Source organism: Antechinus flavipes, chromosome 5 (genome assembly GCF_016432865.1).
Source record: "Antechinus flavipes isolate AdamAnt ecotype Samford, QLD, Australia chromosome 5, AdamAnt_v2, whole genome shotgun sequence".
NCBI lineage: Eukaryota > Metazoa > Chordata > Mammalia > Dasyuromorphia > Dasyuridae > Antechinus > Antechinus flavipes.
The window spans coordinates 226037777-226062880 of NC_067402.1; the positions used below are offsets into that span (position 1 = coordinate 226037777).

General features: G+C 36.2%; 1 protein-coding gene across 1 annotated transcript in view; it reads right to left on the reverse strand.

Annotated features, from left to right (window-relative positions):
* Positions 1–24841, reverse strand: part of SCN8A (sodium voltage-gated channel alpha subunit 8) — a 211587-nt gene extending 186746 nt beyond the window's left edge. Inside the window, exon 1 of the mRNA XM_051963581.1 lies at positions 24369–24841. The gene's annotated coding sequence lies outside the window, so the exon portion shown is untranslated. The remainder of the gene's footprint in view (positions 1–24368) is intronic.
* Positions 24842–25104: the final 263 nt, after the last annotated feature.

The window sequence follows — 25104 nt, forward strand, 5'->3', positions numbered from 1 at the left end:
ACTCCAGCTTTTGGGATAAGAATTCACTATTTGACAAAAATTGCTGGGGAAACTGAAAAATAGTATGGCAGAAATTAGGCATTGACCAACACCTAATACCTTACACCAAGATAAGGTTGAATTGGGTTCGTGATTTAGACATAAAGAGTGATACTATAAGCAAAGTAGGAGAATAAGAGATAGTCTGCTTCTCAGATCTATGAAGAAGGAAAGAATTTATGGCCAAAGAAGAACTAGAGAAAGAACAAGCAAAAATGGATAATTTTATTATATTAAATTAAAAAGGTTTTATATAAACAAAACCAATGTAGCCAAGATTAGAAGGGAAGCAGAAACATCCAAGGGTTCTTGTAGAGGGCAAGAACTCTAAAAAGGTATACTTAAGACTCAGTTTGATTGATTTAATCCTACAACAAGATACTAACTTAGTAGAATTGATGTGATAATTTGTTCCCTAGTGATATAATGATTGGCTTATACTCAGTATGATGAATTGATTTAATTGTAATAGTATTTAAGAGGTCAAAGTCAGACTGAAATAGGAGCAGAGACTGAGATGTACAGACTACTGACTGACTGACTGACTGAGACTGCTGGCGCAGACTAGAAGCCTGAAGGAGACAATAAAGACTGTGGACTTTATTCCTGACTACTCTTGTAGTGATTATTCTGCTGAGAACAAGGCTGGTCCCAAGGCTCTCCAGAAAGCTAGCCTGGACATTACAGGTTCTAATAAAAGCCTCATTTTTTAAAATATAGAGGGAATTGATTCAAATTTGTAAGAATACAAGCCACTTCTCAATTGTTTAATAGTTAAAGGATATGAATAGATAATTTTCAGATAAAGAAATTAAAACCATTTCTAGTCATAGGAAAAAATGCTCTAAATCACTTGATTAGAGAAATGCAAATTAAGACAACTCTGAGGTACCAGTACACACCTCTCAGATTGGCTAAGATGACAGGAAAAGATAATGACAAATGTTGGAGAAGATGTGGAGAAGATTGTTAGTGGAATTGTGAACTAATCCAACCATTCTGGAGAGCAATTTGGAATCATGTCCAAAGGGCTATCAAACTGAACATATCCTTTGATAAAACTGTTTCTACTGGGTTTATATCCCAAAGGGATCATAAAGGAGGGAAAGGGAACCACATGTACAAAAATGTTTATGACAGCCCTTTTTGTAATGGCAAGAAACTGGAAACTAAGTGGCTGCCTATCAATTGAAAAATGGTTGAATAAGTTATGGTATATGAATGTTATGGAATATTATTGTTCTATAAGAAATGATCAGCAGGATGATTTCAGAAAGGCCTGGAGAGATTTACATGAACTGATGCTAAGAAAAATGAGTAGAACCAAGAGAACATTGTACACAGCAACAAGATTATGTGATGATCAACCATGTTAGACATTTTCAACAATGAGGTGATTCAGGCCAATTCAAATAGACTTGTGAGGGAGAGAGTCATGTGTATCCAGAGAGAGACTATGGGGACTGAAAGTGGATCACAACATAGTGTTTTGACCTTTTTTGTTGTTGCTTGCTTTTTTCTCTTTTGATCTGATTTTTCTTGTGCAGAATGATAAATGCAGAAAAAATATATTTAAATACATATAGGGGAAGGAGTAGGAGGAAAGAAGGGAGAAAAATTTGAAACACAAGGTTTTGCAAGGGTAAATGTTGAAAACTATCTTTGCATGCAATGTGAAAATAAAGGGCTATTATTAAAAAAAAGAAAAAGAAAAAACAAGCCTTCATGAAATTACACTATCTTCCACTAAGTTTCCCCAATTCCCAGATCATCTTTTTATCCATGCTGCCAATCAGTACAGGTACTTAACAATATTTGAATTAGATAGGAATTATATCTAAACTCAAAAATTAAAATTCTTTCTCCTGCTGCAGTTCTGACTATTAAAGTTCCTCAGATATTATATTGTCACAGAGAATAGAGTACTGGGTCTGGAGTCAGGAAGGCCTGAGTTTAAATCCAGCCTCAGATGCTTGTTTTACAATGGTTTCAGTCCTGTCTGATTCTTCATGTCCCCATCAGGGGTTTTCTTGCAAAGATACTGGAATGGTTTATCATTTTCTTTTCCGGTTCATCTTACAGATGAGTAAATTGAGGCAGGGTCATACAGTTAGTAAGGGTCTGAGGCCAGATTTGGATCAGGAAGATGAATCTTTCTCCCTCCAGACTCAACACTCTTAACCACCATACTACCCAGCTGTCCCTTACTAAAACACTGACTAGCTATGTGCCTCTGAGCAAGTCTGTCTAATATCCTCAACTGGAAAATAGGGATAATAATAGCACCCACCTCTCAGAATTGTTGTGGAGAGCAAATGAAATATTAGTACAGCACTTGGTATAGTGCCTGGAATACAGTACATGCTTAATAAATGCTCATTACACTTATAAATGATGTATTTTGTGTTCCTCTTACATAGTAATACCACCACTATCTACCAGGCATCTTTGTTCCTCCCACTGATTAAACTTTTTTTTTTTTTTTTTTCCCTGAAAAGTGACAAAAATTGTGCTTTAATTGGCCCAGGGGCCAAGGTTCAAGCAACTTCCTGGTAGCCTCTGGTCATAATGAGAAGGCATCCTTATCATTTAAGGACATTAAAAAGTTCTTCAGATTTGGGGGATACTACAGAATCTGCAATTCCATATGAAGATGGAGAAAGTCTACTTTTGGAGTAGTCTTATTGAATAACCTTTTTTTTTTTTGCCATGGTGAAATAAACTGTTGAATTACCAATTTGAGTGTGTTATATTTTTTTCCAATACTGAACCTAAAGTAATTTTCACCCTATCACTCCACAACTTCAGGCTATTTTTTCAATTTGTATATATCCTTGGGTTTTCCTAAAGATGTGTGTTAATTTGGGTACTGAGATATCTTTGTGTGGCTACTCCTAAAACTAAAGGTCATGAGCTCACATTAGGATGCTTCCTGATAGCAATCAGCTATTAGACACAATTAAATCTTAGCAAAGGTATTTACTAAAATGACAGTTTATAACAGTAGTTTAAAACCTCCGTCATAACTCTGAGTCATACCACTTACAAAATATACATAGCATTCATGGGAAAAAATGTGTACAGAAGACAGTAGTAGTGAAGCAAGCCTCTTCATTCCACTGGGACTGCCAATTCTAGAAGTCTTAACTTCACATAATCCTCTCTTGTAGCACAAGTCTCAAATGCCAAAGCTAGCTCTCTCAATTCCATCGTTGTCTCTCTTCTCCACTGCCAGTGGTTATGTTCCTTGAAGTTACTTCTATGTTCAAAAGACTGCCTCCCTGGATCCACATTTATCTGGAGTATGTCTTGGTTTCCACAATTTGTCACCAACTCTCAAACTGAATCTCCAACTGCTTAAAGTCTCCCTCCGAGTAGAAGAATAGTTCTACTGCTAGATTCCATGCTCAATGGAAATAGAGAGAAAGAGAAATTTCTTCCTTCCAGTGCAGAGGTCCCCTCAAGAATTAGTTTCTGGTCTGCACTCATTAGAACTTCTAATGAATTACAGAATTCTGTAGAGCTTAGCTATTTAAAGCAAAAGTGATACACAGTTTTTTGTTTGTCCAATGAAGCTATTTCCTTCTGAGATGTTCATACTTTTTAAAAGGATAATAGGATGTTAAAACCTAAATCAAACTATATCAACTGAGCAGAAAGGTAGAAAAGGAAATCCTTACTACTACTAGATTTATCTAGTAGAATCTTATTGCCCCCTACTAGACAGTTAGGTGAAACAGTAGATAGAATACAGTTCCTAGATCAAGAAGACTCATTTTCATGAGTTCAAATCTAGTCTCAGACACTTACTAGGTGAGTGACTCTGGGCAAGTCACTTAATCTCGTCTGCTTTAGTTTCCTCATCTGTAAAATGAGTTTGGGAAGGAAATGACAAACCACTCCAGTATCTTTGCCAAGAAAATGTGATTACAAAGGGTTGGACATGACTGAACTACAATAACATCTTCTTATATTCCAACTTCCAACTATAAGTTCCATGGCTCTTGAGAAGTAGATCTGAATATCTGATAAAAAATCAAAGAAATATTAAGTGTCAGTAAAATATAACCTCCCCTTTCATATATTTCCCCAACTCAAAACTTGCAGTTCAATGCTTAGATTTTCCATAGAGTGACTGTTACTTTAAGTTTTAAGAGTAATGATGACTATTATTAACAACTGAATTCCTATTGAATTCTTAATAATTCTTCTTAATAATTATCCAACAGATTTAATAAGTTTTTAAGCAAAGGCACTGACCAAGATGGCACAATCAGAACAGTTGGTAAAATATCACCCTCGCGTATACTGTCCCATAAATAAACATAGTGTCTATGGAAAGAGTGGTACCAAAACAAGAGTCTAGGAGAAATGAGACATACATATCAATTACACATGTGACAACGGATAACTCACAACTCCTAGTACTACAAATCCTTTTTATTGGTGAGCATTCATGCAGCTTCCCTTCAAGAAGAGGTTCTTAACCTTTTTGTATCATGAACTTTCTTTAAAAATGTGTGAAGCCCATGGACTCCTTATAAAATAATTTTTATTATTTTTTAATAATTAAAGAGAATGCTTAATCTTAGTTGGAGGTCAGTGAAAATAAAAATGTAATTTTTACAAGTTCAAAGACCAAGGACTAGAACCCCAGATTAAGAACCTCTCTCTTAAGAGCACCATCTGTGTTGGATGGGCCACTCAACTGGGTTCAGTCAGTTCTTCTCCTGAGTTTATAGTTGGTATTCTTCTCCATCACAAATGATCACTCTCCCAGAAGTTATCTCCTCTCCCCAAATAGCATGGGAGGAGAGAAAAGAAGGAAGAGAAGAAGAACGTCTCCTTCTCCATCTACCAGAGGATCATCTTCCTGATCCAACTTCTAAATTACAGATTTTTCTGCTACCCCATGATTTTCTCTTTATATCAAGACCAAGAAATATGAATGACAATTAACCAATTACAACAGATTTGATCTGTGTTGGCAGCTGCCTCTGTCTAGTGGCTGAGACATGCTGTTATAGAGTAATAGAAGAATTCCATAACACTTTTCATTTTATTTATTTATCTATTTATTTTTGTTAAGGCAGCTGGGATTAAGTGACTTGTTCAGGGTCACACAACTAGGAAGTGTTAAGTATCTGAGACCAGATTTGAACTTAAGTCCTGACTTCAGGGCTGGTGCTCTATCTACTGTGCCACCTAGCTGCCCCCTCCTCCCACTGTAACACTTTTTAATAGTTATTACAGGCCCTCCAAAACTAGATCAATTGAAATAGGAAGGTGTATTCCCTCCCCTACAAAAAATAAAAAGGAACAATGTAATAAGGCCTGTGAAGAATTGAATAATCTTTCTTTATTTGATTCCCACCAAAAGTAAAGTATTAAGTGAGAATTTCTAAGAGAAAAGCAACCATGGAGTAAATAATTTTAACCTCACCAAACTGAGTATTCTAAGAAAAAGGAAGTGAAAAAAAGTGAAATTAAGTATTATTTAATTCACTTAAATAGGCAGTAGAATTAGATTTTTTAATGGAATATAAATACAAGGAAAAAAAAGTCCTTATGTATGAGAATACCTCTTGACTTCATTCATTCCTCTTTTCTATGACTAGCACCATCATTGCAATTCTAGTTCTGTAGATTACTACAAGACGCTCCTCACAAATCTCCTGACTCTATTTTCTTTCTACTCATGGTAACTTTGCATATTGCTACCATATTTTTAAATGCCCAAGTCAACATTTTCATCATGTACTTTTCTTCTCAGAAATCTCCAATGGGAATTTAAGCCAAGATGGCGGCCAGAATAGAAGCAGATTTGCGTTATTCATACATAGCTATTCTGGCAGAAGATTGAAATTCACATCAAATCAAATAATGATTAAAAAATCTAATCAAGTGAAGAGCAATTTGGAACTATGCTAAAAAAGTTATCAAACTGTGCATACCCTTTGATCCAGCAGTGCTTCTACTGGGCTTATTATACTCCAAAGAGATACTAAAGAAGGGAAAGGGACCTGTATGTGCCAAAATGTTTGTGGCAGCCCTGTTTGTAATGGCTAGAAACTGAAAAATGAATGGATGCCCATCAATTGGAGAATGGCTGGGTAAATTGTGGTATATGAATGTTATGGAATATTATTGTTTTGTAAGAAATGACCAGCAGGATGAATACAGAGAGGATTGGCGAGACTTACATGAACTGATGCTAAGTGAAATGAGCAGAACCAGGAGATCATTAGATATCTCAACAACGATACTGTATGAAGATGTATTCTGATGGAAGTGGATTTTTTCAACAAAGAGAAGATTTAACTCAGTTTCAATTGAGCAAGGATGGACAGAAGCAGCTACACCCAAAGAAACATTGGGAAATGAGTGTAAACTGTTTGCATTTTTGTTTTTCTTCCCAGATTATTTTTTACCTTCTGAATCCAATTCTTCCTGTGCAACAAGAGAACTTCGGGTCTGCACACATATATTGTATCTAGGATATACAGTGACATATTTAACATGTATAGGACTGCTTGCCATCTCGGGGAAGGGGTGAAGGGAAGGAAGGGAAAAGTCGGAACAGAAGTGAATGCAAGGGATAATGTTGTAAAAAAAAAAAAAAATTACCCAGGCATGGGTTCTGTCAATAAAAAGTTAAAATAAAAAATAAAAAAAAAGAAATCTAATTAAGAAATCAAGATCTAATAATCAAGAAATAAGCAAGCTGATTTCAGAAAATCCTAGAAAGGCTTACATGAATTTATGCTAGTGAGTGAGCAGAAAGAAAATATTGTACCAGTAACAGTAAGATTATGTGATGATCAACTGTGATGGACTTGACTTTTCTCAGCACTGTGGTGATTCAAGACAATTCTAATAAACTTGTAATGGAAAGTGCTATCCGCATCCAGAGAGAGAACTATGGAGATTAAATGTGGATCAAAACATAGTATTTTCACTTTTCATTGTTGTTTGTTTGTTTGAGCTTTTTTTTCTCCTGTCTTTTCCCCTTTTGATGTGATTTTTTTGTGTACATGATGAATATGAAGATCTTTAGAAGAATTATACATGTTTAACCTATATCAGTTTGCTTGCTATCTTGGAGAAGAGAGAGGGGAAGAGAGGGAGAAAAATTTGGAATGCAAAGTTTTGCAAAGATGAATGTTGAAAACTATCTTTGCATGTATTTGAGAAAATAAAATACTATTTTAAAAAATAAATCTAATCCAAAGCTATAGTAAATATTTTCTACCACCAGATTTGCATAAAGTCAGCCAGAAGCCCAAAGGGAATAGAAAAGGGGATTATCTTGTAAGCTCCCACCTTTATAGCTCCTCCCAAAAAGGGGATCAAGAGAACATTAATAATTGCCAATTCATATTCCTACTTTCTGAGAATGCTCCACATGTACCATTGTGGTTATATTCAATTAAAATATGAGGAAACAAACTATAACATATGAAGATAACTCTAAATGTTAATTAAATATTATTGACCTATAATTAGCAATAAATATAAAAAATTAAAATATGCATGAACTGAATCTGAGCGGAAAAATAACCAAAAGAACAACCTATATAATGACTACAATAAAATACGTGGAAACAAGGCTAAAATGCAGCAGAATTCAGATTAAATGCAAAGCTAAATCTTTGTTTCCAGGAAGAGTAGACTACAGCTAAAGAATGTTGCATATAAATTCCCAGATATGATTATAATGGCTTGGTTGCTTGACTATTTTTTTTTCCTTTTTTTATAGAAAAAGCTCTGTTTGAATAAGGGGGTTTCTTAGGAAGTGACCACAGTGAGAAAATCAACATGCATGAATAATTTTTACTTTACTTTAAAGGTAGCTCACTACAACAATGTAAGTGGGGAAGAAGAAAGAGGAAAATATATATGTACTGAATTCTGGATAATTATAATGATTATCTTTATAATCATTATAATCATAATAACTAGTTTTTGACTCCAAAGAAGAGAAAATGCACTTGATTCCCTTCTTTGAAAATGCAGGGGATAATGGCTATGCAGATACTATTAGCCAGATTAATGCCTTGATTAGTTTTGCTAAAATGTCTGGTTTCTTTTACTTTTTTTTATCTTTAAACTTATGGAATAAATTTTCTTTTTCTCTTTTGCAAAAGTTAACTTACTAGACAGAAAAGGAAGGAAGGATATATACAGAAATAGAGGCAACATAAAAAAAAGAAAGATATCATAAAAATGAAAATTTTAGTTAAAGAACTTAGAACCATAATTAAAAACAATAAAAGTAATGTAAACTTTTACAAATTAATGTCTATAGAAGATCACATCCTTATAATCACAACATATGGAAAATATAAGATCCTACTCTATTAATTGTGTGTTGATTAGCAAAAAAAATTTGATTTGGTAGAGCAAAACTCACTTTTAAAGGTTCTCCTCCAACAAGCAGTGTTTCCTGCATACGTTAAGATAAATCAATACAAGATTCCTGGATAAGCTGAATAAGAAACAACTTTGCCCAATGACCTTCTCAGATTATTCATGTCAAGTGAAGCATAAAATGGGGATCATCAGAAGTATTCACCACTGTCATAGAATATCTTATATAGAAATCTAAAAATATATAGAGAATGGAGTCGAATTTATAAGAATACACGTCATTCTTTCAATTGAAAAATAGTCAAAGCATACGAACAGGCAATTTTCAGTTGAAGAAATTAAAGCCATCTATAATCATATGAAAAAATGCTCTAAATCACTACTGATTAGAGAAATACAAATTAAAACAACTCTGAGGTACCACCTCACACTTCTCAGATTGGCTAAAATGACAGGAAAAGATCATGATAAATGTTGGAAGAGATGTGGGAAAACTGGGACATTAATGCATTGTTGGTGGAGTTGTGAAGTGATCCAGCCATTCTGCAAAACAATCTGGAACTATGCCCAAAGGGCTATCAAACTATGCACACCCTTTGATCCAACAGTATCAATACTGGGTCTATTACCCAAAGAGATCACAAAAGAGAGAAAAGAACCCACATATGCAAAAATGTTTATAGTAGCTTTTTTTATGGTAGCAAGGAATTGGAAATTGAGTGAATGCCCATCCATTAGGGAATAGCTGAATAAGCAATGGTATGTGAATGTAACAATATTATTGTTCTATAAAAAAATAAGCAGGCTGATTTCAGAAAAGCCTGGAAAGACTTACATGAATTGATGTTGAGTAAGGTGTGAACATTGTATACAGTAACAGCAAAACTGTGTGATGATCAGTTATGATAGACTTAGCTCCTCTCAGCAATGCAGTGATCCAAAACAATTCCAATAGAAAAGTGATGGAAAATGCCATCTGCATTCAGAGAAAGAACTATGGAGACTGAATGTAGATTGAAGCATATCATTTTCACCTTTTTTTGTTTGGTTTTTCATTCTTGTGGATTTTCCCTTTTATTCTGATTTTTCTTTCACAACATGAATAATATGGAAATATGTTTAAAATTGTACAAATTTAAGCTATATCAGATTTCTTCCTGTCTTGAGGAGGAGGGAGTTAAGGGAAAAAGAAAAAAAAAATGGAACTCAAAATCTTACAAAGAAAATGAGTATTGAAAATTATTTTACATGTAATTGAAAAAAATGAAATACTATTAAGTAAAAAAAAAAAAGAGTTCTATTTCCTTTTAGTATTTGGATAGAGACAAAATATAAAATTTCTTTGGTATAGAAACTCCTTTGAGAAAACCTCATCTACCAAAGCATGGCTACACCTCCTCTCCAACTTAAATAATTGCCAAGAGCCTTTAGATACTAAGTGACTTATCAGTTAGAAACAGAACTTGCCCCAAGGTCCTCCTAAGTTAGGGACCAGCTCATTATGGACTAGCCCATGATGCCTTTCTGCCTTTTAGCATTATATTTATATTTTGATTCTGCTTTTTTCACTTTGCATCCATTCATACAAGTTTCTTGTTTCTCTAAATTCCTTCTCTTCATCATTTCTTTAAAAGCAATAATATTCATTACATTCATGTGATTTGTCCAACCATTCCCCAATTAATGGGTTACCATTTGGTTTCCAGTTTTTTGTTACCCCAGAGTGCTGTTATTAATATTGTTATATATAGGAACTTTTTTTTTTTGTCACTGATAAAGGGCATGAGTAGTTTGACTACTTTTTTCACATAATTCCAAATTGTTTTTTAGAACTGTTGGACTAGTTTACAATTCTACTAACACTGTGATAACTATCTTCCCACAGCTCCTCCATTATTGACTATTTCCTTTTTATCTTTGTCAAATTTGATGGATGTGATCCTGGCACAATGGAAAGAGTGTTAATCTTTCCTTCTATTACCCAGTAAGGGGTCAACCTGTATTGACAGGGGTGAACTCTGAAACTGTGTCCCCTTTAATCTCTAAAAGAAGGATGATTGGGGTCTCAGGCTCTCCCCTGGGAAAAGCATACTTTTCCCAGACAACACCCAGTTAAGTGGTCTCATTCAGTTGGAGATCGGGCCAGAGATATGGTTGCACCCTCTATTGAGTTGAAAATTAGTCTTGGACCACTCCCAGTAGCTCAAAACTCCCAAGATAAGTAATCTCTTTTCAAATAGGAATCTAAGCCCCAGCATTGACAACAATGAGTGAAATCTCATTCAATTTTGAACAGAAGCCCAAGCCTCAGACAGCTAATAAAAAACAACTTTGAACCCCAAATCTTTGCAGAAGTCCTAAACAGGATTATGCTTTGCCAAGGAAGTTCTCTCTTCTTGGCAAAGCTGGCTGCCAGGACTTTTGCCCACTGTGAAAATATTCTCTTCTCATTATTAACCTTTGCTATCTCTCTAACAGGACCTTTTGACTAAGAAGTCTGTCTTCCTAGCAGGCTGGCTTCTCAAGTGCCAATAAATCCCTTTTATGCCACACAGATTTCAGGTTTGGGAAATCTTTCTCATTGGACCTGCCCTGCCCAGAGGGGATTCCCTACCCGAATTCTCACACTTCATCACAACTACCACACCTCATCAGTACCAGAGTGAGAGCAGTATCAGAGGAGAGGAGGAAGCACATATGTATATATGAGAGATGCTACAAAGGTAAAATCAACAGAACTTTACAACAAAGTTGCAGGATATTGGATATTGGGGGGAAAGAGAAGAAGATTAATAAACTGAGAATGATACCTAGATGTGAATCTAGAAACCACAAGAATGAAGATCCACATAATAGTAATAGGGAAATTAGGAAGTTGGGCATGCTAATTTTAAGATGGAATAGCTAGTTCAGGTAGTTGGAGATGTAAGATTGAAAAGTAGGGAGAGATGTTAGGACTGGATAAACAGATCTTAGTGACCTCTGCTTAAAAATGGCAATTGAAGCAAAGGTAGCTGATAATATCTATGATTAAGATTTATAAGTACGAAGAGACATTAGGGCTAGATAAATAGATCTTAGTGATCTTTGTTTAGAAATGACAAATAAAACTGGGGAAGCTGATTGTAATGGGCTGAGACTTGAGTTGATGCACTGAGGTCCCAAGCACATGAGGCTAAATAGTAATTGGACCATACTCTATTAATATGTAAGCTTGGAGAAAGAATGGCCCCCACCCACTCTTTGTGCAAGTCCTGATGTGTTGTATAGGAAATGACGATTTTGGTGGGTGGAGGCAGGGGAGTGGAAAAGGAAGGGGAGGAGAGACTTTTGGGATTGCCATTGGGACGACCTTTCTGTTTGTTTCTCTTCTTCTTTTTGCTTTTGCTGAGGCAGTTGGGGTTAAGTGACTTGCCCATGGTCACACCACCAGGAATTGTTAAGTGTCTGAGGCTGGATTTGAACTCAGGTCCTCTTGACTTCAAGGCTGGTGCTCTATCCACTGAGCCATGTCCTGTGGGGGTTGCTAGCAGGTTTCTGGGCTCAAGGGTCTTATTATGCACAAACCCATCAGCATGGGAACACATAGCACATAGCACATAGCAGCTGATAAGATCACCAAGTGAAATACTATAGAGGGAGAAGAGAAGAACCAGAACAGAGCCTTGGAGAACCTCCAAGTTTCCAAGTCAAAGAAATAATATTGCAAGTAGAAAGAATTTACCAAAGAATTACAATCCAGATCACACAAAACTTGGTAACAATTACATTACAGAAGAGAAAATCCAGAAATGCATATTCCAAAACAAATCAAGAATAATCCTGTTTAACTGACCATAATCATGCCAAGGGTTATGGATTATAATGTATTTACAAAGGCAAATACATTAGAGCAATTGGAATGGGGCTATAAGAAAGAAGTGTTTACATTCTAATGGGGTAGAATAAACAAATGTCTCTTTGTAATGAAAATGTATGCTGAGAACACAAAAAGAGTTTTTTTAAAAAGTAGTTTTATTTTGTTTTAAAGGGAGAAAAAGATGTACAATTGAGGGAAAATGAGGGAGGAGGAGAAAACTACTATTTCACATATTTGCAAGAAGATCGTAAAACCATGAGAATTGGATCATAAAACCATATGCAGAAATGAGCATCTCATTATCTCATTCTTTTTATGAATGAGTTGAAGGAGGGTTGAAAACACACACACACACACACACACACACACACACACAGAATAAAAATGCAGAAAACTGAAATGGATAAAGGAGGGACCAAGACAAGAGGTATAGAAGACTAGAATCAGGGAAGGAAAAGAAGCAAAACATACTTCAGGCTGATAACTAAGGATGGGATTAAAAAGAAGCAAAAAAGTGTAAGAAACAGAGATGGAGGTCAAGACTTAGTAAAGAGAATGAAAGAATAAGAATGCTGCTTCAATTATAGGGTACTAGCATTAATCAGCTTCCATCTCTTTCTTTGTAAAGAGGGATGAGAGGAAAAATTTATGAGATTATGATAGAAGAAAATATAGAATTAATACTCCTAATAGTGAATATGAAGATGATGAACTCATCTATCAAATGGATGAGGAAAACAGAATGATCTTTAGAAGGAGAATCCAACAATATATTGCTAACAAAAAACACGAGCCAAGAGTTAGCTTTGTGTGCCTTTAAACCCAGCTTCTGGGGAGGATGAGTTTGAAGGCGCTCTTAAACTCAGAAGTTCCGAGCTACACTGAGCTATGCTGAGTAGTGAGACTAAGTACAGTAGTTGTGAGCCCCCAGGAGAGGTGGGGAGGACCAGGTTATCTAAGGAGAGGCCACAAAGATTCCATACTAATCAAAGTAGAATTGAGTCCATGAGTATCCTTGCTTGTACCTCCTACCTGGATGAAAAAGGGAGACTCAATCTTTAAATCATAAATAACAATAACAATAATAAAAATTTACAAAAAAAGAAATATGCCTGAAATAAAGATTTACAGAGTTAAAAATGAAAAACTAGAGTTTATTATGCTTTGACAAATTTTAAAATAACCCACAGGTAATAATAATTAAATTTATAAAAGGCAACAGTAAAAATGACCAGTTTAAAAAACATAAGCAGCAAAACTACCATATGGTTAAAGGCATTAAGAATAATGAAATAATCAGTATTTAATATACATACATCTCAACATGTATGTAGTTAGGTAAGTATCTAAGCAATGGCATCTAAGTATTTGAAAGGAAAATTATTTGAATTGCAAGAAACAAAAAACAACAAAACAATAACAGAACCTAAAGGACTCCTTTTCAAAACTAGATAAGTCTAGTTCAATGAAATTCAAAATTAAGGATTCAAAATTAAATTAAGTCAATAATTTAATCTAAAGTACTGGTGGGTCAAAGAACAAATATAGCGACAAATCAGACACATATAGGAAAAATAAAGAAATGAAAGAAATGAATACAACATACCCATACTTTTCAGATGCAACAGTCAAATAAGCCTTTAGAGGAAAAAGAATATCTCTCAACATTTTCATCAGCAAAAAAAGATAGTACAGATCAATGATAAGCATGCAACTAAAAAAGGGGAGGAGGAGGGAAACAAATTTTAAAAGCAGACAAAAACAAAAAATAAATTATTTTGAAAATCAAATTTTAAAAAATCTAAATTAAGAAATTTATTGAATTGATAAATAAAACTAGTAAATAGTTTTTTTTTCCCCCCAGAAAAACTAGTAAATAGGTAATTTGATATTTTTTAACCAAGGAAAATCAAATTTACACTACCAAAAATTAAAAAGGGAAATTTGCAAGTAATTAAAAGGATAAAGGAAATTACTAGAAATTATTTTGCCCAATTATGTGCAAAAACCCCACTATTAACAGTAAGTGAAATAGGTAGATATTTATTTTAAAAATTTCTTCGGTTAAGACATAAAAGAGAATTTAAATAATCTAATGAGGGAGAAGGGGAAGGATGGGTGTTAGGTAAGAAATTGAACAAGCTACAAAGGAACTTCCAAAGGAAAGAAAGAAAAAAATCCCAAATCAGATGGATTTAATATTTGTAATAGAGATCTTTCCAAAGAAGATCAGGGTAAAGCCATAATATCTGTTCTCTGTTACCATTATTATTTGATATGATTTTAGAAATGCAGTCTTTTTTTAAATTAAAGGACTAAAACAGACATAGAATAAACAAAATTATTTCTTTTTTGAGAACAGTATGATGGTTTACTTTAAAAAAAAGTAGGGATCCCCCAAAATTAATTGAAACAAAATTAATAATTCAGTTAAGTGGCATAAAATAACATAATTCCCTCCCAGGCATTGTTTGTATATATAATCAATAAAACCCAGCAGAAAGGACAAAGAAATTTTATTCAAAATAACTAAAGAATATATAAAACATTTGGGATTGTACTTACTATCACACATAGGAATTATATTAAGACAACCACATAACATTTTTTACTGAAATAAAGTCAAGTCAGACCTAAAAAATGAAGAGATACAAACTGTTCATGGTTGGGCCTTACCAATATAATAAAAATTATAATACCATCTAATTAATTTATAGATTCAGTGCTATGCCAATTAAAGTACTGATAAATTTTTCTATAAAACAAGAAAAATAATTTTTAAAAAATTCATCTGGAAAAACAAAAACATCTCAAGGGAAATAATGGGAAAAAAAATGTGAAAGGGGACCTAGCAGAATACCAGATCTCAAACTTTATTACAAAATATAATCATTAAAGCATTTTGATACTGCTTTAAAATTAAAAATAAATATTGAGATACCAGAGAATCAGAAGCAATCAAATACAGTAACATAATGCTTGGTAACTGAAAGATTTCAACAGTTGAGTATTCATTATTTAACCCAAAAATACTAGGAAAACTGAAAAGAAGTTTGGCAGAAATCAAATGTAAGCACCAAATGGATTCAAAATCTAAATATAAAAGGTCATATGATAAACAAATAAGAGGAACTGTATAAGAAATACCTTTTATAAACCTGAATAGGGAAAGAGCTCTTTGTCTAATAAGGGATACCCAGTAATAATAACTATATTTTAAGAAAAGCAATTTTGTAAGAATTAAGAAACTATAATCAATGCAATAAGGAGTCACAACTAGAGAGACTTAATGAATAATAATGCAAGATATTTCCCTCTAAAAGAATGGTGATAAACTTTCCAGGTAAAGAATGAAACATTTTCAGATAAAGAAAATGAGATTTTTTCTTTTGCTTGAACATGATTATATATTACAAGGGTTTTGTTTTTCCTTTTTTCAGTGGAGGGAGAAAATATAGGAAAGGTAGAGTAATAATATTACTTCACACACACCCCACCCAAAAAAAATGAAGAAAGAAAAGGTTTTTCAAAAAGAAAAAGACAAGCAGGGCAGTTGGGCATATGGAATTTTAAATACTTTTCATAGATTATTTTTTTAAATACATACTATCCCTGATATTGGAGGTTTCATGTATTTATCTTCTTCTGTTACCTTTTCTGTATGAAAATGTTTTGGCTAAAAATGTTTGTAGCAGCCCTGTTTGTAGTGGCTAAAAACTGGAAAATGAATGGATGCCCATCAATTGGAGAATGGCTGGGTAAATTGTGGTATATGAATGTTATGGAATATTATTGTTCTGTAAGAAATGACCAGCAGGATGAATACAGAGAGGACTGGCGAGACTTACATGAACTGATGCTAAGTGAAATGAGCAGAACCAGGAGATCATTATACACTTCGACAACGATATTGTATGAGGACATATTTTGATGGAAGTGGATTTCTTTGACAAAGAGACCTGAGTTTCAATTGATAAATGACGGACAAAAGCAGCTACACCCAAAGAAAGAACACTGGGAAACGAATGTAAACTATCTGCATTTTTGTTTTTCTTCCCGGATTATTTATACCTTCTGAATCCAATTCTCCCTACGCAACAAGAGAACTGTTCAGTTCTGCAAACATATATTGTATCTAGGATATACTGCAACATATCCAACATATAAAGGACTGCTTGCCATCTAGGGGAGGGGGTGGAGGGAGGGAGGGGGAAAAAAATCGGAACAGAAACGAGTGTCAATATAATGTAATTATTAAATAAAAAATTTAAAAAAAAAAAAGAAAAGAAAATGTTTTGGCTACTGGTAAAGGGTGTTTAAGTGCAACATAAAAATTAAAAACTAGGCAAATGAAGCCAGAATTTTTCCTCATTAGAAAGTAAGCTCCCAGGGAGCAGAATGACTTTTCTATTTGTATCCCCAGCATTTAGCACAGTACTCTGCACTTAATAATGCTTAATAAAAAATTTATTCATTCAATTCAATTAGATGGGAGCTAGTCAACTGGAAAAAAATATATAAATAGCAAATTTCTCTGAGGAAAGCCTAATATCTAATATAAGAAATTGATAAGAATATATAAACACAAGTTATTCCCTACTAGATAAAATGTCAATATATATGAATAGTCAAGATTGGTGATTGCTTTTTTTTTCCAAGTTTTGTTGATGTGTTATTTTTTATATTAACCTATAAATATTTACATATTAGTTACATTTCATGAAAAATTAAAACAGTTAAATAAAACAATATAGTAAGATCATCTGAAAGTTCATGTAATAGTTCACATTTCTATTTTTAAAATTCCCCCAATTATTTTCTCTCCTCATAGCCAGTTCCAGGAACACATTTAAAAAAACAAATTCTAGTAACAAATATGCATGATCAGGCAAAAAAAAAAAATCCCATTATATATAATGTATGTGTGTGTGTGTGTGTGTGTGTATGTATATATGTCATCAATATGCTAAGTCTGTCATGTCTCTATAATGGATAACATCTTTTTTTTTTTATCATTTGTTCTCTGGAATCAGGAACGATCACTGTTATCAGCTTTCAAAGTTATTTTTACAGTACTGATATTATATAAGTTGTTCAGAACTCTCTCATTTCCTTATTCATCAGGTTATAAAAGCCCTCAAAATTGTTCATTTGTATAATATTGATACTACAGTATAAATTATTCTTCTATTTCTATTCACTTCACCAGGTACAGCTTGAGTCTGTCCATGTTTTTTTGAAATTATTTCCTGAATATAAACTGCTTGCATTTTTGTTTTTCTTCCCGGGTTATTTATACCTTCTGAATCCAATTCTCCCCGTGCAACAAGAAAACTGTTCGGTTCTGCACACATATATTGTATTTAGGATATACTGTAACCTATTTAACATGTAAAGGACTGTTTGCCATCTGAGGGAGGGGGTGACGGGAGGGAGGGGAAAAATCGGACCAGAAGTGAGTGCAAGGGATAATGCTGTAAAAAATTACCCTGGCATGGGTTCTGTCAATAAAAAGTTATTAAAAAAAATTATTTGCTCTGTTCTTCTGCCATTCCATTCATAAACCACAACTTATTTAGCTATTCCTCAATTATTGTACATCTTCTTAGTTTTTTTGCTATAACACACTATAATAATGCAAGAAAGTATAAGAAATTGGTTTGAATCTCAGTTCTATACCAAGCTATACTATCTCTTCAGGTCTCCATTATCTCCCTTGTAGAAGGCCCAGATGAGAAAACATTACAGGATCACAGCTAAAGAGAAGGGACTTCAGAAACCATCTTGTTCAGGCCCCACATTTTATAGAGGAAAGGACCAGGGGAATCGCAGGAAGGTTAAGTAAGGGACTTGCCCACAATCACACAGGAAATGTCAGCGTTAGGATTTGAACCCAGGCTCTGTCACTTCTGGGAGATTTTTCCACTGTATCACACTGCTTTCAATGTCCTTTAAGATATTCTTCAAGGTACTTTCTGACTCTAAATCTTAGGATCTATGACATCAGAAGTCCCTTGAGTTTCATAATACCGTTAGGAAAAAAGTTCTTGTCCACAAAAATTACGTTATATTGTTTTCATGTCCATTCAACACACACTTGTTTATTTAGTACCTATTAAGTGTGCTAGATTTTAAAGGAGATATGAAGATAAAAGAGGCAGGACCTGCTCTCAAAAAACTAAACTAGTAAAGGAGATTAAAATATAGCAAAACGAAGAAAAATACCACTTTATATTTCTTTGTAGAGGCAGCATGACAGTGGATAGAAAACTGGTCTTGGAGCCAGAAAAGATAGGATTCAAGGATCAAATCCAACTGAGCCTTTCAGTGCTTTAGGCAACTCTGATACATCCAATTGCAGAGAAGGTGCCAGAGGAATTGTACCAGTGAAGTCACAGAGAAAAGCCTCATCCCTATCCACTTTCATCTGTATATGACTTTTTCCATTGTATAAAGCATCAGATACATTTTCTAGTTTAATTATCACAAGTAGGCAAAGCAGATAATAATAATAATAGTGATAATACATAGTGTTTTAAAGTCTAAAAAGCACTTTACATATATTATCTAATATGATCCCCAAAAGAAGCCTCTGAAGTAGTTACTATTATTATTATACCCATATTACAGATGAGGAAACTGAGGCTTAAAGAGATGAAATGACTTTCCTAGCTTGAGTCAGCTGTGAGTGTCTGGGGCAGTACTTTAAATCTGGTCTTTCTAACCCCAGAGCCAGAACTACTAAGGTGACTCACAGATATCATTATTAACCATTTTACAAAGGAAGAAAAATAGGATCAGAGAAGCTAAAGTCTCATAACTGACAAATAATAGATCAAGAATTAAACTCAGATCATTCTAATTTCCATTTACTCCACATTGACCTCTTAAAATTAAGCCCTGCCCCTGACAGAATTTCACCACAATTCAGATTCTGAACACTGGCTTTTATCTCAAGTAATTATTAAGGTGAGCCTCAGTCTTGGTCCTATTTCACAACTCCAAATCCTGAGCTGAAGCTAAAAACAGCCCAGCTGTCTGATGGTTGATGAGTGCCAAGGAGTTCCTTTTCAGATAAACAGTTGTCCTCTGATGGTGGTCGAGGATGAGAATATTGAGGGGTTCCGTTGGTAATTTGGATTGGCCCTAAAGTTTGGCATAGGTCAGCAAAATAATAATTTAATAAGACCTTTCCTTTTGAACAAGAAATATTCATGTAGGTTATCCAAATTATCCATACAACATAATATAATTGAATATTAAGTCTAATGTGTTACTTTTTAGTCTACAAAATTTCACAAAGCACATATGTGTCTGTATGTATATATAAATATATATTATACATATTTATTAATACATGTATAAATGGATGCTTACAAACCAAGCTAGAACAAATTTCCAATTAAACCCCTTTCTTACTTATGACATACAATTCCTTAATACTCTCTTCTACTTTTACTGATCCTCTTTATTGTATTCCCAGATTGTCTATATCTCTAACCTCACATAGTCAATATATCTAGAAAGTATAATCTGGAAAATAAGGAAAGGCTAAGAAGAGAAAAAGAAATAGAAATTTCAAATAATGGAGCTGCATTGAAGAAAATGGAGGGGGAGTGGAACTTACAGGAATCAATGTTAAGACCCTAAGTGACACGATCTGGTATTATTAAATTGAGATTTTTTCTTTTAAATATATATATTAAATCACCTTACTAACTAGTGGCAAGTATTTTGTACTTTTTCATTCTTAAATTTCCTGGATCTGTGCTTAACTTGTATTCTTTATCCCAAATGAATGTAGCTACATGGATTTATTTGGAGAATATCTCTCCTACTGTTCCTCTGAAGGAAGCATTTGCTTCTTCCACAGATATTATTCTGTTAATCTTGAGATAATAAGTTAACACTGTAAGTATTTTTTAAAAGCTTGAATTATCACCTGTTAAAGATAATATAGAGGGTATTCCCACTTTGAGTGAGAATGGACTAGAAAATCTAGGAAATTGGACATAGAATCAGCTTGGTATCTTCCAAATTCTTGAATTAAAAATTTTCTATAGCACTTGCAGGGCAGTACACATGATAGGTGCTTAATTAATGTTTGTTGATTAACTGATTATTCCATTTGCTAAATTATTAAATTTAAAACAAGATACTTTCCTCGTCTTAGTGTTCAATTCTATAAAAATTTTATCTGTATATATACACCTATATATTTTTATATGTATGTGTATCCTTCAAAATGGTCACCATGTGACTCTTCATCCTCATCATCTACACTATGATGTTTTGATCTAGATAAATTCTTTACCTTTTGAACCTGTTCTATAGAGTGTAGCTTATTTTCCTACCCAGGTATAATTCAATTCAACAAATATTTATGAATTACTTGCTGCTATAGAAAATATTCACTAATCCATGCACTTCCTTCCAAAACTTGTTACATAATATTAACACATTAAAGAGGACACTGAATATTTTTCTTGTTTCAAATGGGCATGGTTCTATTCTTGTGCTCTTCTCAAGCAGGCATATGCTTTTTGCAAAACTCCTATAAAACAAAGATTTTTAGCCTTTTCTCAAAATCTAGTATAACAATAATAAGGAATGAATTGATAATTTCTAGATATTTTCATCAACATAGCCCCAACACATAAATATTTAAATATCAGCTCATAGGATAATGTCAAGGATAATATAAGAGATATTTCTGCAGTGAGTGAGACTGGACTAAATGATTTGGAACACTAACCAGTGAATAAGGAATGGAAAGAAAATTAGAGGTCTTTCAGTTTTCACTTTTATAAATATGAAAATTGAGGACCAAAAAGTTTTCTTCTCAAAGTTTTACTGTAAGATTCTACAATTCCAAAATAATCTTCTTGACAGTTTTAATAGTGGTACTATCACTGTGATTTCTGCTCTATGTAGTACCTTCCTCAATTCACTGTTCTTTTTAATCACTAGACTGAGTCTCTTCTGCTTTACACGACCCTGTATTTCTTATGGATACCAAATTCCCATAATTTTAACATCTTGTAACAATTTGAAATGGGAAAAAAATGTTGAAATTATTTAGTCAGCATAATATCACAATATAGCTACAACATGAGTGTTATAGTTTGTAAATATTGCTTCCAAGAGGGCCAACCAAAATGAAAAACAACACAGTATTAAAGAGTCTATGACCCTTAAACATCAAAAAACAACAAAGCATATTTAAACATCCACAAATTTAAATTTAAATTTAAATTATTTTTTATAATTAAATTAAATTAATTTAAAAAAAAAAAAAAAAAAGGAAAAAAGAAAACCTTAAACCATTCTCTAATGTGTACAATTCATTTGTGCAATTCATTTCAGCTCTGAGGGAACTGTCCGTTTCAGCACCACAGCATTAAACCTTATCAAATGCTGAGAGAACAGAGGTCCCAGACTGGGTCTCTAAGAAAAAAGTCTAATTAACCTCATGAAATATCCAAAAGTAAGGAAACTCGGATATTTAAATTAAGATAAACAATGTGTTTCACTTTATTCTTCATTAACAAGCAGCTTAGAATGATTTTAAAAAAAAAGCCTCTGGTTCTGGAGTTAAGAGAGTTCCAATCTTGCCTATATGACCTTGGGCATATAGGATCTCTGAACCTCAATTACTTCAACTGTAAAATTAGAAGATTAGACCACACAGCTTCTGAGGTTCCTTCCAGCTGTAGAGCAATGATCATATGATTCTTTCTTAAAGAGGTTTTGTGGCAAAATGGATATGGCATCAGACTTGGGAGTCTGAAAGACCACAGTTCAAATCTAACTTCAGACATTTACTAGCTGTGTGACCCGCTTAACTGTTCTATACCTCAGTTTCCTCATTTGTAAAATGAGGGAATTGTACTTTATGGCTTCTCAAGGTCCCTTCCCATTCTAAATCTACAATCCTACAATCATGAAATAAAATCTCCCCAAAATTCTGCTTATGGTGAGCAAAAAACCTTGAGGATCACATGCCAGAAGTAAAAAAACCAAAAAACTAAATACTTGTCTGTCAGGCACTGTGTCTATGCACAAGAAATCCATAAGTTTGCTTCCCAATCCCCTCCACCATCCTTCTTAAGAAAGAGTTTTGAAAGCACATACCTTGAATCAGAGATATAGAGGACAGGCTCCTGGCCCTCTCCAAGGAGAGCCTTGATTTCTAGGACAGAAAATGCTTGCTGGACACCAAACCATCCCCCTAGCAATCAAATTCTCTTTCAGCGAGAAGTGCAGGCCTTATGGGTCATGAGTTCCCATGAAAAAAATGCTGCAGTATTTCCAGAACCAGGTTACAGACAATGTGCTACTGTACAAAGCTCTCAGCCTTCTAAGCTCCACTCCCCTGAGTCTCTGCCTTTAGGAATCCCACCAGGAAGTAACCCTTGAATTACTTGCATTACACATCAAAATTTTTTAATAGGGTGGGGACAGGAGTGGGGAAAATAAATTCTTCCTCTCTCCCAAAACATGAGGGTAAAGTACTTAAATACTTAAATAAATGTTGAAAAACCCACCACATCTGCAAACCTATCTTGGAAAGCTCAAACACCTCTGAAGCTCCCTCTCTAGGGGACCTCTACATTGAAATTTCAGAAAACATTTACAAAAAGGACTCTTAAGGAACCCCAAGTTCCTTAATCTTACTTCCCATTTCCACCTCTAATTCTCCTCTGATGCCCAGTATGGGATCAGCAGCGGTTTCCCACTTAAGGCAGAATCTGCAGCTTACTACCACCTCCCCACATTTGAATTTATCAGGTACAATTGCTAACTTCCCCTCTTCCCCACAAAACTGATGACACATTCTACAGGGACTGGCCCCAAGCTGTATAGCTTCTAGATGTTCAAGCTGTGTAAAATATATTCCCCACTCTTCTTCCCAATGTAAGGGAAGGGAGGAGAGACCACTAAAGGTAGATGGCACTGGGTGGGGTAGTTGGAAAGGGACATGATGAAAGAATCCTATTGATCAAGTTGGAAATCAAAAAATCAATTCCTTTTCATCTGGAAAGTCGAGGCCATTTGAAGGGGTCTGGAAACCTTCCCTTAACCCCCCAGAAAGTTCAGTGCCAGGTCTCCACTGGTGGCTGCGCTGGTGTTCAAGGGATGAGGCTGAGCTACAAGGGGAAATGCGGAGGCCTTGCAGTCCCAGGAGTGGGGGGAGGAGAGGTGTGGGGAGGAAAGAGATGGAAGGAGAAGAGAAGCCCCCCCCCACATGGCTGACAAACAGCCCCTTAGTGCCAAATGCAAACATGAACCCCAGTTTGCTGGTGCTGCAGCAGCTGGGAAGGGGCTGGAAGAGCTGGGGAAGAGAGACAGGCGCTGCATCGGCTGGTGTGGGGGTGGGGGTGGGGGAAGGGGATATTCTGAAAGTGATGTACTCCTTAATGCAGGAGCCTGAGCCCTTCTCGGAGTGGGAAAGGTGGATTCCAAAGGCAAGTCCTAGACGCCCCGAGCCTTCCTAGACTCTCGGCACCAAGGTGGGGGGTAGAGCGAAGGGATGACATCGAGGGTACAGGAAAGGCAGAATCGGGGGCGCAGAGACCCAAGAGTCCCATTTCTGCAGCGAGAATATTCCGGGAACGGGAAACGGGAGGGATGCAGTCAAGGATGGGAAGGAGGGCAGGGACGAGAGGCGACGGTAAACAACTCCGGAAAGCTCAGTCCCCTGACCACTGCAGCCCGGGAAGAGGCCCCGGACTGAGCCCATAAGGTCTGCTCCGGGCTGGAAGCGCTACCCCCAGAAAGGGACACGAGCCCCCCCAAGGCTCCAAGGGATGGAGAGCGGGCGAGGAGTGGGGGGAAGGGGACAGGATTGTCCGGGATCCCTGAAAGGGCTCCGAGACCCCAGGAGGCCACGACGGGGCGGGCGGCCCGGAGTCCGGTCACCCGGGCACCCCTCGGGAGGCGGGCGGGAGGCGGCGGCGGCCCCGGCCCCGGCCCCGGCAGCCTCTCCGCGCACTCTGCGGCAAAGCCCCTGACGGGGTGGCCGAAGACGGGGTGGCCGGGGCCAGGGGTTCCCAAGGAGGAGCCAAGGGCCCTCAGCGGTAGGCGAGGGGGCACTTACGGCAAAGGCTGCGAGGGAGGCGGCGGCGGCCCTAGCGCGGGGCCCGGGAGGCGCGGCCGGACTGCAGAGAAGCCGAGGTTGCGGCGGGCGGGACTGCGGTGGGCGCCATCTTGGAGCGCTCCGCGCGCCCGCCCCCCCGCGCCGCTCCCCGCGCCGCCGCCCGAGTCCTTGCATAATTGATGACTCGGGCCAGCCGCGCGCGCGGAGTCGCGCCCGCTTCCCCGCCCCCACCTGGCCCGCCTCGGGAGCGAGCGCGACCGTGACACGGGCAGAGATTGGGAGAAAGAGACAGGGACAGGAACAGAGATAAACAAGGAGAGAGACAGAGAGAGCCAGACAAGAGCAGAGAGATAGACGGGGCAGAGAGCCAGCCAGGAATGGAAAGAGAGAGACTGATGGAGAGAGACACACTGAGAGAGACAGAGAGAGAGAGACCGAGACAGACAGAGACAGAGACAAAGAGAGAGACAAAGAGAGAGACAGAGACAGAGAATCAGACAGAGACAGAGAGAGAGACAGACAGAGAGAGAGAGACGAGACAGAGACAAAGAGAGAGAGACAAAGAGAGAGACAGAGACAGAGAGAGACAGAGAGAGAGAGAGACAGAAAATCAGACAGAGATAGAGAGACAGAGAGCGAGAGATAAGGAGGAAGGAAGGGAGAAGGAGGAAGGGAGGGAGAGAGAAAGAGAGAGACAGAGAGGGGGGAGAGAGAGAAGGAGGGAGAAAGGGAGGGA